This window comes from Leopardus geoffroyi, chromosome D4, assembly GCF_018350155.1.
Source record: "Leopardus geoffroyi isolate Oge1 chromosome D4, O.geoffroyi_Oge1_pat1.0, whole genome shotgun sequence".
Lineage (NCBI taxonomy): Eukaryota > Metazoa > Chordata > Mammalia > Carnivora > Felidae > Leopardus > Leopardus geoffroyi.
In genome coordinates this window covers 11,979,335-11,995,000 of record NC_059342.1, presented here as the reverse complement: position 1 = coordinate 11,995,000, position 15,666 = coordinate 11,979,335, and the positions used below count along the sequence as shown (strand labels likewise).

Below are 15,666 nucleotides of genomic sequence, written 5' to 3'. Positions count from 1 at the left end.
TCTTCACTGAAAATAAATAAAGGAGAGTAGAATATGCTAGACAAACAAAACCAAAGAGCTTCTACGCTGCCTACCACGCCTTGGCGCATCCCATCTGTCTGTCACTTTGGTTTGCCATCAGTCCTGCCTGCAACAGAACCTTCACGCAGCCCCCTTGAGAGTCATCCCCGTGGTCACAGGAGCCCCCAGTACCTCCTGACCCCCAAGAATAAACTAGTATGCTGTATTCATTGGACCATTTCATGGCACTTTGGACTTTAGTTTGGAGAAGGGCGGGTCCCAGATGAAAGGAAGATATTTGATACTACTTACATCCATCACTCAATACTATAATAACATCATGAGCCAGACAGCACACAGTTTCAGAAGAGAGCTCCATATCTGAACATCATCATCTGAATGAAAAAAGACAACTCAAGAGGTGAAAGTTCCGTTAAGAAACAAGGGACATGCATGCCTTTTGGAGCACTGCCTTCTAGAATCATAGAGGATTACACCTCAAGGACACTGTAGTCATTCTCTAAGGCAGTGATTCCCCAGCTGTAGGTCAAGAACCATTCGGACACCATGTCCTAGGTGAAGACCAAATAAATAATATCTCATATGGATATTTTTCCAAATGTACACAGGTATGTTCACAGTTGATAAAGAAGCATTTAAAAGCCTTACTGACTTTATCTAAAATTAACAGATACTAAAATACACCTGCTGTCATGTAATGGTCAGAAATATTTGAACTTGAAAAGAAGCTCAGACAATTCAATTCTTGAGTACAAACCCAAGAAACGTGAGTGTTTATGTCCAACAAAAGACCTGCACAAGAATGATCGTAGCAGCTTGTCTATAAGAACTCCAAACTGGAAAGAACTCAAATGGCCATCAACAGGAGAATAGAGAAATAAAATGTGATATTCGTGTGATGGAACACTACCCTGCGATGAAAAACAATTAACTCTTGCGACTCTCAACAACGTGGATAATCTCAGAAACATAACTTTGAGTAAAAGAAGATGGGCATTAAAAAGTTCATCCTGTGTGATTCCTTCTGTATGAATTTAGGAACAGACAACCCTAATGGATGCTGGTAGCAGTCAGATAGTTGTCTGGCAGAGGTTGAGAGCAGTGCATTGGCCCAGGGAGAGACACATCATTTAAAAAGGCTTCAGAGACACTGGAATGTTTTATATCCTGATGTAGATGATGAAGTCTCACATGCATACATATGAAAAAATTTATCAAGCAATGCATGTAAGATTTGTGTACATTTCTGTACTAAGCTATAATAACCACAACAAAAAAGTCAAGATACATGAAAAAATTGGGAACTCACCCATTTAAAACTAAAAATTAGACTCTAGGGGCGCCTAGGTGGCTCAGTCAGTTAAGCATCAGGCTTCAGCTCAGGTCACGATCTCCCAGCCTGAGTTCGAGCCCTGCGTCAGGCTCTGTGCTGACAGCTCAGAGCCTGGAGCCTGCTTCAAATTCTATGTCCCTCTCTCTCTGCCCTTCTGCTACTCACACTCTGTCTCTCTAGCTCTCAAAAAATAAATCAACATTAAAAACATTTTTTTAATGGGTGCCTGGGTGGCTCAGTCGGTTAAGGGTCCGACTTTGGCTCAGGTCATGATCTTGTGGTTCATGAGTTTGAGCCCCCTGTTGGGCTCTGTGCTGACAGCTTGGAGCCTGGAGCCTGCTTCCAATTCTGTGCCTCTCTCTCTCTCTCTCTCTCTCTCTCTCTCTCTGCCCCTCCCCCCCTCACGCTCTGTTTCTGTCTCTCAAAAAGTAAATAAACGTTTTTAAAAATTTTTTTTAATAAAAATTAAATTCTAATCAAAATTTAAAAACAACAATCTGATCTTCCGAGAGGGTTTGACCACTCTTGCACATTCAGTAGGAGACCAAAGATTGTCCCTCAGGTCTCCTGATCTCCCAGTCAGAGCTGTTTGTGTTTTGCTACATTGAGGTTCTGCATCTGTTGTACCTGTGAAGATCACAAATTCTGTTCCAACCTGAGCAGCATGGTGACTTTTAGGTTCTTAGAATCACTCTCAAACCTGGACAGTATATATGACATAAAGACCCCTGAGACACCCTTGATGACTGAGAGGTAGTGCAGTTTGATGAAGGGGCTGTGGGTGGCAAATCTAGACATCCTGATCATATTGGCCTCCTTACTGCACCAGGGCCTTTGCACCTGCTGTTCCCTCTATTTGGAATGCTCTTCCCTCAGATATATCTTGAGTCCTCATTTCATTTACTTCTTAGAGAAACAAGCCCAGACCACCTCATCAAATGTAATACTTCCTCTCCTCCTTCATTCCCTATCCCCATGGTCTGGATTTCTTCCTGACACTTAGCACCATCTGACATTACGTTGTTTTTCATATCCATGACCATATGACAAATATAAGCAACACAAGTGTGGGAACTTTTTGTTGAATAAGTTTATATTTTCATCTCCTAGAACATGCCTGGTAAAGAGGAATCAATAAACTTTTATTGAATGAATGAATGAATTAAAGGTCTTTGCTTTTTCTCTCACTTACTGTGTGATCTTGAACAAGTCACATCACCTCAATGGGCTTCAGTCTTTTCCATTAACAGAGGTTGGGGAGGGGTGGGCAAGGGAGGGTTTAGACCAGATTATATGCATGGTTCTCTCCAGTTCTAACATGTAATTCTAAATGCTGTCTTCTTAAAGAGCTTTCGTCTCTTTGGAATAGTGATATCCGATTATGAATCACCTCAGTGGGAAAGTACAAAGAAACACGTGTGCGTGCGTGCGTGCGTGTGTGTGTGTGTGTGTGTGTGTGTAAATAAATGAAGCTGAAAGAGAACCCAGGGTCCTGAAGGCCTGGTGTCAGGCTACCTGCCACTTGAATATCAGGTGTCCCACTCAATGTGGCTATGTGATCTGTCAGCCTCAGAAGTTAGCCCCAGAGAGCAGGAGGTGTGCCCCTCTTCGCCGGAGGGGATGACTAGGGTGCACTTGGCTATGACAGACCTCTGAGGAGACTGATGTATCTAACAACCAACCAAACCACCTTTGCTGGGATTGGGTGGGTCAATGGGGGTGGGGGCAGGGGCAGGGGCAGGGAGTGGGGAACAGTGGTTCATGGTTTCCAGTGTTCTTGAAAGTGTGGATGGATGCGGTCTGGTGAAAACCTTCGAGGACCTTGGAGGCCACCAGCTACGGACCTTATAAACGGAGACCCTACTGGCAACATGAAGTGGAGGGGTGGACGCGGAGAAGTGCTGAGTATGCTTAACCAGAGGTGAATCTGAAACAGCTCCAGAAAGCAGTGTGCTGTGGAGCCACGGTGCAGCATAGGAAGAGTCAGAATGAGAAGACAGATGTCTCCCGTTTGTATAAATCTTCTACTCACATCATCTCATATAACACACCAACAAACCATGCCAGACAGTTAAGTTTTACTCAGAGATGAAAATCTTGAGGCTCAGAGACAGAGAGTGACTTCCTTAGAGTCAAACCACAAAGCCAAAGCAAAGACCGAGGGCTTCCAACTTCTGATTCAGTTTCTTCCCCGTATACCACAGCAGTATTCTGTGCACAACTTTACTTGTGATTCAGGAAAGTGTGGGAGAAGGCCCTCAAATGGCTGCAGTAAACAAGACATTGTAGGGGCCAAGGGCAGGCCACTCTAAGATGGGCCACTCTGGCATACTGATTATTTTAAAAATTAATTTAAGAGACAGTCTATGCAAGAAGCACACTCAGACCTTCCTCTGTTCCTCTGAAAACAAGAAATACATCTTCCACATGGAAGTTTCCCTCCCTGTACCAGGAGGTAAAGAGACCTCCTTATCACAAGAGATAGGAAATTTAGAACCAAGAGGGTTGTACAAATAACCCTTGTTACTTACTAATTTACCATCCCAGCCCAAACTCTGCTTAGCATTTCTTACTCATTGGAGGCACCTGGGTGGCTCAGTCAGTTAGGCATCCGACTTCGGCTCAGGTCATGATCTCACAGCTCTTGAGTTCCAGCCCCGTGTCAGGCTCTGTGCTGATAGCTCAGAGCCTGGAGCCTGTTTCAGATTCTGTCTTCCTCTCTCTTTCTGCCCCTCCCCTGGTTGTTCTCTCTCTCTCTCTCTCTCTCTCTCTCTCTCTCTCTCTCTCTCTCTCTCAAAGATAAATAAACATTTAAAAAAATAATTTCTTACTAATTGAAGCTCCCAAAGCTTTCTTTGTCCTGTCAATTCTTCACAGATTTATTGTCTCTTTGTCTGAAAAGTATAAAACTCACCTGCCTTGAACATTTCTTTAGGTTTCAATTTCATTATCGGGTCTCACTGCACATGCAGCCAAGCTTTTTCTTTTCTCCTGTTAATCCGCTTCATGTAAAATTTAATTCCTGGTCCAGCTGGAAGAACTTAAATAGTAGAGAAAGAATTTTTCCTTCCCTTCGACATGTTCAATTCTGTCTGCCTGTCCCCATTTCTAAGGACCACCCTTTGTCCTATTCCAACCACACGGTCCCAGACAGGGCTGCCATAGTCTTGCCTGACTCCATCCCTCACCTGGAGACTGGGGCTAGAACAGGTACCTGACATGGGTGGGTCCCTCTAGCTCTTTCCCTTTGGTCAACAATCCATTGGTACATTTCAATAAAATGATTCCCTCATTGTAACTGCAGAGCAGACAAATCCATAAGAATTGTTCAAATAAAAAAGTAGGATATCAGGATGCCTGGGTGACTCAATGGGCTAAGAGTTCGGCTCAGGTCATGATCTCATGGTTCATGGGATCGAGTCCCATGCGCTGTTGCAATTCTCTCCTGCCCTCTCTCTCTGCCTCTCCCCTGCTCTCTTTCTCTCTGTCTCTCGTTCTCTCACAAAATAAATAAACATTAAAAAAAGAAATAGGATATTCTTTGTAATATTTCCTTAAAAAGAGGTTTAACCAACTTCAGCATCTAAGAGAAAGAAGCCAGTCACAAGAAATCACATATTCTATGATTACATTTGTATGAAATGCTCAGAAAAAGAAAACTGATAGAGACAGAAAGTAGACTAGTGGTTGCTTAGGGCTGGGGGGAATGGGAGTATAGGTAAAAGGTATGAGGTTTCTTTTTGAGATGATAAATTGTTCTAAAACTGTGGTGATGGTTCACATATCTGTGAATACACTAAAACTACTGAATGATACACTTTTATTAAATGGGTAAATTACACAGTATGTAAACTATATCTCAATGAGGCTGTTAGAAAAAGCCATTCCTGATTTTTTAAATCTCTTAATAAAATAAATGGCATAATTTCTTAACATTGTATCTATCCCAAGTCATCACCAAGAACATATAAGACAGTTTCATTAAATTGAGAAACAAGTTAAGAATGCCTGTGTTCTCATGTATCCCAATGTTTATAGCAGCACTATCAACAACAGCCAAAGCAAAAGAAGAAGAAGAAGGAAGAAGAAGAAGAAGAAGGAGGAGGAGGAGGAGGAGGAGGAGGAGGAGGTCTGCATTCTCAGGGTGACTGAGTGGCTCAGGTGATTAAGCATCCAACTCTTGATTTTGGCGCAGGTCATGATCTCATAGTTTGTGAGGTTGAGCCCCTCAACAGTGCTGTTCACTGGCAGTGTGGAGCCTGCTTGGGATTCTCTCTCTCTCTCTCTCTCTCTCTCTGTCTGTCTGTCTCTCCCCTGCTTGCTCGATCTCTCTCTCTCAAAACAAATAAACTTAAAAATATAAGCCACAATTTATTTATCCATTCATCAGTTGTACTACATGGCAATGAGAAAGAATGAAATATGGCCCTTTGTAGCAACATGGATGGAACTGGAGAGTGTTATGCTAAGTGAAATAAGCCATACAGAGAAAGACAGATACCATATGTTTTCACTCTTAGGTGGATCCTGAGAAACTTAACAGATACCCATGGGGGAGGGGAAGGAAAAAAAATAAAAAAGGAGGTTAGAGTGGGAGAGAGCCAAAGCATAAGAGACTCTTAAAAACTGAGAACAAACTGAGGGTTGATGGGGGTGGGAGGGAGGGGAGGGTGGGTGATGGGTATTGAGGAGGGCACCTTTTGGGATGAGCACTGGGTGTTGTATGGAAACCAATTTGACAATAAACTTCATATATTGAAAAAAAATAAAATAAAATAAAATAAAATAACACTCTAAAAAAAATAAACTTAAAAATAAAAAAGAATGTCTGTGTTCTCCACTTGAAAGGCTGTTCTAAGCTTCCTAGCTAAGGAATGACAAATGTTTGAAAGGATAATAATTATAATTTAAATAAATGACTTATACCTGAAAAAAAGCAGGGTAACCCTAAATATCTGGAACATGAAAGAATTAAAAAAATACATCAAATGTAAGTATCTTTCAAGTTCAATTAAAAAGTATTTAAATAGCAAAGCCTCCCATCAGTTTCAAAGTTGGATGGGGGGCAGGGCGGGGGGGAAGATACTCTTTATACTAATATCAGACAGATGCAAATCCGGTCAAGTGACCAAGTAGGGTACTTGCAAATTTTGTGAGCAGGCAGACACTCAAGTGTTTGGATAAAATGAATTAGCTAGTGGTCTACACAAGCCACACTTCTTTTTTTTTTTAAGTTTTAAGGTCATGTCACAGGCAACCTCAACATGGCAGTGGTGTCGACAAGATGAAATGTACTGGGTGTCTGCACCAGTAGGTCTGACGCTGGTCTCAATTTCTAGTTTTAAGTAATCTCAATTAACTGAGATGGTACCAAGTCTCATCTGACTTAAGATACCATCATTTTAGGGGCGCCTGGGTGGCGCAGTCGGTTAAGCGTCCGACTTCAGCCAGGTCACGATCTCGCGGTCTGTGAGTTCGAGCTCCGCGTCAGGCTCTGGGCTGATGGCTCAGAGCCTGGAGCCTGTTTCCGATTCTGTGTCTCCCTCTCTCTCTGCCCCTCCCCCGTTCATGCTCTGTCTCTCTCTGTCCCAAAAATAAATAAACGTTGAAAAAAAAAAATTAAAAAAAAAAAAAAAAAGATATCATCATTTTACATATCACTCAGAAAGACTAACTGTTGCCAAATAAGGTGCCATTGACTATAAGACCCAATTTCAGAAATGTTAAAATGGGAAGGGAAAAAAAAAAGTATATCTTAATTAGATGAAATTTTTTTAGTGAGTGCACATCTTTCACCCTGGGAAATTTTATAATTACATATTCAGAGCTCTCTGGAATTCTATTAGTATTCCTTAGTCAGTGCCAGGTCTGGAAAGGTTTAAAATTTAAGCATTAAAAATGTTAAGGGGATCAAAACCATGGTATTTGTATTTTGATGTTTAGAGAAACTCTATTCATATATGATATCTTGTATATTTGTAATATTGAAAAGAATTTGATCTCTGAGAGTGACAGCCTCATAACTCCAGTTTAAAATGTACAATTAAGGGCCTCTGGGTCGCTCAGTTCATTGAGCATCCAACTCTTGATTTTGGCTCAGGTCATGATCCCATGGTCACAGGGTCAAGCCCCACAGTGCTGAGTGTGGAGCCTGCTTGGGATTCTCTCTCTTTCTCTCCCTCTGCCCCTCTCCCCAGCTCATACTCCCTCTCTTAAAAAAAAAAAAACAATTGTGTGTGTATATATATATATATATATATATATATATATATATATACATACATATATATGCAATTGAGTAACTAAGACAAGATGTTCTATTGAAATCCCACCAAGTTCGTGTACAGCACTGAGACATATAAGAGAAGTTTAGGTAGGTTTCCTTTACTTATAACATTAATTTATTGCATTTATAGGAGTTATTTAAGCCTTCAGGAAGATTTGTTTGTTGGGTTAAGCAATTAAAATACTTATGAAGAAAATAAAATATTAAGTGGATAAAAGATGTTTGAAATGTTGAAGCAGTTTAATGAACTGACTTTTTAAACAGATAGTAATGATAATTATTAATTTAATTTAATTTAATAATAAAGTAATATTTAAACATCCCTTGAAAAGTGATTGTTAACAACTGCTAGATTTATAAATAGAATTAAAAGTGTTGTAAAAGCTAGAGCCATCACAAACTGAAAGCAACTTGTTTCCACCAAAAGTAAACTTGTAAGGACTATTTTCTACAAATAAAAACTATCCTCAATGTAACCAGAAGCTTCATGAACTGTCCAAAGAGGCACATGACCCTAATTGGCCAATCAGACATCCTCCCTAGAATTTTTTTTTCAAACTGGAGCTGGAAACAAGGGTCTTCGTGGGGGTGTAGATTTGGAGTCCAGGGTCTTGTGAGACTCCCGTAGTCTTGCGTTGGGCAATGTGGAGGAGCCCAGCCTGTTTGGAAAAAGAAAGCTAGGGGCAAAGAGATTGAGAAATAAGACCTAAAGAAAGAGAGAGAGAGAAGGTGTCCTGGTGGCACTCAAGTTTCAGTCCAGGTCCCAGCTGTTCCCAGGTCCAGCTTCGCTTCACACTTCCTGCCCTGGGGCTATTCAACATTTCCTTCAATTACATGAGATAACCTCATTATCGTTCCTGCAAAATCTCCTTTTCTGACTACTTAGATTTGCATTTCTGCCTCTGGCAACACAAACATTTCTATATTTCCACTGAACTTTGATAAATTCAGGTAAGAGCTATATATCAGGAATACCCCAGCTCACACGGGAAGACTTTGGTCATAGTTAATATCATCAAGTTGTTAATAATAAACTACGTAGGGAAATTCTGCCATAAAAAGCTTATATTTAAGCTGCTTGTCATTTATGGAATGGTATGCCTGCAATACACAAACATTAGCTCAGAAGCATAAATGTAAGAGCAAAAACCATAAAATCCCTAGAAGAAAACACAGGAGTAAATCTTTGTGACCTTGGGTTAGGCAATGGTTTTTTAGATATGACACCAAAAGCAAATGCAATGAAAGAAAAAAATAGATGAATTGGAAACTTTTGTGCTTCAAACCACACCATGAAGAAAATGAAAATGCAATTCACAGAATGAGAGAAAGTTATTGCAAATAATACGTCTGATAAAGGATTTATATGCTAAAGAACTCTTGCAACTCAATAATAAAAATACAACTAACCCAATTTAAAAACAGGCAAAGAACTAGAATAGACATTTCTCCAAAGAGGATATATAAATGGCCAATAAGCACAAGAAAAGATACTCAACATTATTAGTCATTAGGAGGGGAAAAAACATAATGAGATACCACTTCACACCCACCAGGATGGCTAGAATAAAAAAGACAAATGGGGCACCTGGGTGGCTCAGCCTGTTGAATGTCCTACTCTTGATTTCAGCTCAGGTCAGGATCCCAGTGTCATGGGATCGAGCCCCATGTAGGGCTCTGTGCTGAGCATGGAGCCTGCTTAAGATTCTCTCTCTCTCCCTCTGCCCCCTCCCCTACTTGTGCTCTCTCAAAACACACACACACACACACACACACACAGAGATAATAACAAGTGTTGGAGAGAATGTGAAGAAATTAGAACCCTTGCTCATGGGTGGTAGGAGTATAAAATGGTGAAGCCCATGGAACATTCTCCAGGAGAGATCATTTGTTGAGCCACAAAACAAATCTTAACGAGTTTAAGAAGCCTGAAATCAACCATATCAAGTATTAATTCTAACCACAATATGAAACTGGAAATCAGTAACAGTAGAAAAATTCACAAGTATGTCAAAATTAAATAACACATTCCTGAACAACTAATTGATGAAAGAATAAATCAAAAGGGAGATCAAAAAGCATCAGGAGACAAATGAAAATTGAAATTGGATATCCATATGCAAAAAAATGAAATTGTATCCTGATATACCATACACAAAAATTAACGCAAAATGGTAGAATGACTTACATATAAAACCTGAAACCATAAAACTGCTAAGGGAAATCTCCTTGACTATGGTCTAAGCAATGATTTTTTTGGATATGACACCAAAAGCAAAAACAGACAAATGAGATTACATCAAACTAAAAAGTTCTGTGCAGCAAAGGAAACAAAACAGAATGAAAGGCAACCAATTACATGGGAGAAATATTTGCAAAAAATATCTGATAAGGAATTAATATCCAAAATATGTAAGAAACTCATACAACTCAATAGCAAAATAAACAATCTGATTTTAAAATAGGCAAAGGACTTGAATAGATACTTTTAAGATGAAGACATGCAAATAACCAAAAGGTATATGAAATGTGCTCATCATCACTAATCACCAGAGAAATGCAAATCAAAGCCTTTTAGAATGGCTGTTATCAAAAAGACAAAAGATAAGCGTTGTCAAGGGTGTAGAGAAAAACGAATCCTTGAACATTGCTGGTGAGAACATAAATTGGTAAAACTATTATGGAAAACAGAAAATAGAACTACCGTATGACTCAGCAATCCCACTTCTGGATGTATGTCCAAAGGAAATGAAGTCAATAACTCAAAGAGATACTTGCACTCCAACACCCATTGAAGCATTATTCACAATAGCCAAAAGGGGGAAACAACTATCTGTTGACAGATGAATGGATAAAGAAATTGCTATCTCTCTCCCTCACTTGAAAGATAGATATAAGATAGATAGATAGATAGAATATTATTTGACCATAAAAAGGAAATCCTGCCATTTGCAATAACATGGATGAGTCCGGAGGACATGTGGAATAAGCTAGATACAGAAAGATAAATACTACATGATCTCACCTACATGAGGAATCTAAAAATGTCAAACTCACAGAACCAGAGAGTAGAAGTTGGTTGCCAGGAGGTAGGGGTGGGTATAGGGAAAATATTGGTCAAAGTATGTAAACTTTCAGTTACAAAATAAATAATTCTGGAGATCCAATAAACAGCATGGTGATTATAATTAATAATAATATATTATATACTTGAAATTTGCTAAGAGAGTAGATCTTAAGTATCCTTACCCCCCCCCACACACACACACACACAAATGGTAGTTATGTGAGGTGATAGATCTATTAATTAACTTGATTATGGTAATCATTTCAGAATGTATGCACACATTAAAAACCATCAGGTTTTATACCTTTAAAAAATCATGTTGTACAACCTAAATACAGATAATCTTTATTTGGCAATCATCCCTCAATAACGCTAGGAAAAAATAAATTAAAAGTATAATAAAATAAAATAAAACAAAACAAAATAAAATGGTGTGGCCAAATTGGAAAACAGTTAGACAGTTCCTCAAAATGTTAAACATACAGTTACCATATGACCCGTCAATTTCAACCCTAATTATATATACAAGAAATAAAAACCTATGCCCAAACAAAAACTTGTACACTAAGACTCAAAGACACATTACTCACAAAATCCTAAAAATGGAATCAACCCAAATGTCCATTAGTGGATAAATAGCTAAACAAAAATTTGTTATATCCATATAATGGAATATTATTCAGCCATAAAAAGGAGTGAAGTATTGTTACGTATTATAATATTGATGAACCTGAAAAACAAGTGAGTTGAAAGAAGCCAGTCACAAAGGACCACATATCGTATGATTCCACTCATACAAAATTTTCAGAGTAAACAAATCTTGTTGTCAGGCTCTGGAGAAGTAGGGATGTAGTGAGGGATAAGATTGGGATATGGTGGCTAATGGATATGAAGTTTCTCTTTGGAATACTGGAAATGTTCTGAAATTATATATTTGGTCATGGTTGCACAACTCTGTGAATATACCAAAACCACTGAATTCTATACTTAAAATGGGTAAACTTTATGGAATGTACATCATATCCCAATAAAGCTGTTCTAAAAGAAAGGAAACAGTGATTCTCCTTAGAGTTTGTGTTAAATACCCACAGGCACCGCAGGTTCTAAAGTAAATCTTCTTCAACACAAGGATCTTAAGATTTCAGGAAAACAAATACTGTTCTTTCCTCTGAAAGGTTGAAAGTAATTAGAATGAGCACATGAGTGAGAAATAGTTTAAGAGACATGTTAAGAAAAACCATCTCCCAACTATTATATTCGAGACCCTCCGTTAGCAACAGACTTTCTTCCTCAGTCCAAAAATGAAGTCTGGACTTAAATTCACTACTAACATCTTGGAAGTGTTGGTAGAGATCTGGAAGGTTCTTCCAGCTTCTGGTGGTCCAGGTAGTCCTTGGCTGTGGTTGCATCACTCAATCTCTGCCCCTGTTTCGTTCTTCTCTGTCTTACAAGGATACCTGTCATTGAATTTATGGTCCACCCAGAAAATCCAAGATGATCCCATCTCAACGTCCTTAACCTAATTACATCTGCAAATCCCCTTTCCAAATAAGGTCACATTCGCAGATTCTGGGGGTTACGAAATGCACCTGTATTTTGGGGGAGCCACCATTTAATCCACTATAGTATATGTGAGGATCACTAAGAAGCACATAGATTGACTCTATGTTACAGGTGCCGCCTGATACGGCATTTAAAGAAGACGGAAAATAAATCATCACCATCCAGATAGTCCCATCCTCCTCTCTTTTATGTTAATAGCTTGCCCTGGAACATTCCCAGAGCTAATCTGTTAGCCAGGTGGTGCTTCCCTTAAACACACACACACACACACACACACACACACGCACGCACAAACTTCAAAGTGGATTATACCAGCCATCCTACTGTATGCCCCTTCTGCATAAATGCCAAAACGTTTGATTATATTCTGCTCCAAACTCCACTGCCACCACTAACAAAGCGCACACACAGAAAGAACTGTGTCAAAATTATTCTTTCCCTGCAGCCTCGTTCTTCCTGAATTTTAAGTGCCTGTGAAGAGAAGCATCCAGAGTCTCTTTCCTGAAGACAAGCCGAAGAGCAATCCCCTTGCTTTTCCAAAGAAACCATACCAAGTTTGGTTTTTCCATTCCAGAAATAACAAAAACTTTTGCAGACAGTCACATGGCAGAGAACGAAGAATAGGAATGCAAAGCCTTCCTGTCTTTTGTGGAAGGCTCTTGAGTCCTTAAGTAGTTACATTCCAACATCACAAGGAGGCTGAAGGGGGCAATGCAGCAGGGAGAGTGTTAGAGACAGCCTGGCATTCCTCGCCTGGGGGATAACCAAGTTTGTTCACGGCCTGGCCTCGAGAAGTTAGGGTGCCCGGCAAGTGGTGTGGCCACCTGTGTCTTCTGTGAGTCTACCTGGAGGGAAAGGGTGTCTTCCCTGGGTTCCTATCAGCTGCGTACGACCTCCTCAAACACCCACCTGGATGCTCACTGCATCCTTCTCACCCTCCTCACTGCAGAGAGGGTGCCACCTCACCTCACGGCAAAGATGGGGGTCCATTTCGTCCACCGTGCAACTTCCTACCATGGACTTTCTCCCCCCATAACCAGAGAGTGCCCCTCTATTTTCTATACTTTCTAACAGCACATGACTCAGTTAAGTCCTCCTTAGGCAATCCTTCCCTCTCATCCAATACCATATTTTTCCCCACTGTTCCTACATCTGCCACAGCTTAAGCCCAATTATGTCATTAAAATTTATCTGTCTCCCATTTGCAAGTGAAAAATAAATAAAAGTAAGTACCCACTCAACAAACGGTGCTAGAGCAATCAGATATCCATGGGCAAAAACAACAACAACAAAAACCAACAACAACAAAAAACAACAACAAAAAGTCCTTTGACCTAAACATCACACCTTCCACAAAAATTAATTCAAAATAGATCAGAGACTTAAGTGTAATATTAAAATTCTACATATTTTAGGGACACCTGTGTGGCTCAGTTGGTTAAGCATCTTTTTTTTTTAATGTTTATTTATTTTTGAGAGAGACAGAGACAGAATGTGAGTGGGTTAGAGGTAGAGAGAGAGGGAGACACAGAAGCAGAAGCAGGCTCCAGGCTCTGAGCTGTCAGCACAGAGCCCGACGCGGGGCTCAAACTCACGAGCTGTGAGATCATGACCTGAGCCGAAGTCGGACGCTCAACCGACTGAGCCACCCAGGTGCCCCGGTTAAGCATCTTTTTAAAAATTTTCTTAATGTTTATTTATTTTTGAGAGAGAGAGAGAGAGAGAGTGTGTGTGTGTGTGAGTAGGGAGGGGGCAGAGAGAGAGGGAGATACAGAATCTGAAGTAGGCTCCAGGCTCTGAGCTGTCAGCACAGAGCCCAACGTGGGGCTTGAACCCACGAGCTGTGAGATCATGTCCTGAGCTGAAGCCGGACACTTAACTGACTGAGCCACAGGCACCTCAAGTGTCTGACTCTTAATATCGGCTCAGGTCATGATCTCACAGTTGGTGAGTTTGAGTTCCACTAGGGCTCTGCACTGCAGCATGGAGCCTGCTTGAGATTCTCTCTCTCTGTCCCTCCCCTGCTCTCTCTCTCTCTCTCTCAAAGTAAATATTTTAAAAATGTTAACTACTTTAGAAAAATAGGAGAAAATTGTAAGTTAGGATCTAGGCCTAGGCAAAGAGTTTTGACACCAATCACACAATCTTTAAAAGAAAAATTTGTGGGGCGCCTGGGTGGCGCAGTCGGTTAAGCGTCCGACTTCAGCCAGGTCACGATCTCGCGGTCCGTGAGTTCAAGCCCCGCGTCGGGCTCTGGGCTGATGGCTCAGAGCCTGGAGCCTGTTTCCGATTCTGTGTCTCCCTCTCTCTCTGACCCTCCCCCGTTCATGCTCTGTCTCTCTCTGTCCCAAAAATAAATAAACGTTGAAAAAAAAATTTAAAAAAAAAATTTGAAAACTGGACCTCATCAAAATAAAAAACCTTTGTTCTGCAAAAGATGTGTTAAGAAGACAAGCCTCATGGGGCGCCTGGGTGGCGCAGTCGGTTAAGCGTCCGACTTCAGCCAGGTCACGATCTCGCGGTCCGTGAGTTCGAGCCCCGCGTCAGGCTCTGGGCTGATGGCTCAGAGCCTGGAGCCTGTTTCCGATTCTGTGTCTCCCTCTCTCTCTGACCCTCCCCCGTTCATGTTCTGTCTCTCTCTGTCCCAAAAATAAATAAACGTTGAAAAAAAATTTTTTTAAAAAAAAAGAAGACAAGCCTCAGACTGAGAAAAAAAATTGCAAACCATTTATCTGACAGAGGATAGTATCTAGAATATATAAGGAACTCAGCGGTACAAACACAAACAACCCGATTAGAAATGAGCAAAAGACACAGAGTGGCATTTCACTGAAAAGGATATGAACATGACCAACAAACACATCAGAGGAAGTTCAGCATCATTAGCCATCAGCAAAATGTGAACTAAACCCATGACACAACTGTCAGGACGACCACAAAAAAAGAGGGACAACACCAAAACCTAGCAAGGATGAGATGAACTGGATCACTCACACATTACTGGCGGGGATGTAACAGGGCACAGCCACTCTGGAAAATAGTTTGGGAGTTGGTAGAAAAACCACACACACAACTAGCAAGCGACCTGGTGATGGTGTTCTTCTTCCCGCAGAAAGGAACACCTATCTTCACACAAAAACCTAGACTGAATGTTTGTCACAGCTTCATGTGTATGCCTGAACTAGAAATGATCCAAATTTCCTTCGAGTTAAACGGTGGTATATCGATATCACAGCATAGTCCTCAGCAGTGAAAGGAACGAGCTATTGATACAGGCAACATGTTGGATGACTCTCCAGGGAAACGATGCTGCGTGCAACAAGCCAATCTCAGAAAAGGCATACTGGGTGATTCTGTTTATGTAGCATTCTTGAAATGGTGAAATGATACAGATGG

At 40.6% G+C, this 15,666-nt stretch overlaps 1 protein-coding gene across 1 annotated transcript in view; it reads right to left on the bottom strand.

Moving 5' to 3' along the window:
- The window catches only part of FAM189A2 (family with sequence similarity 189 member A2), a 119,638-nt gene that overhangs the window by 75,795 nt on the left and 28,177 nt on the right, over window positions 1-15,666 (bottom strand). The window lies entirely within an intron of this gene.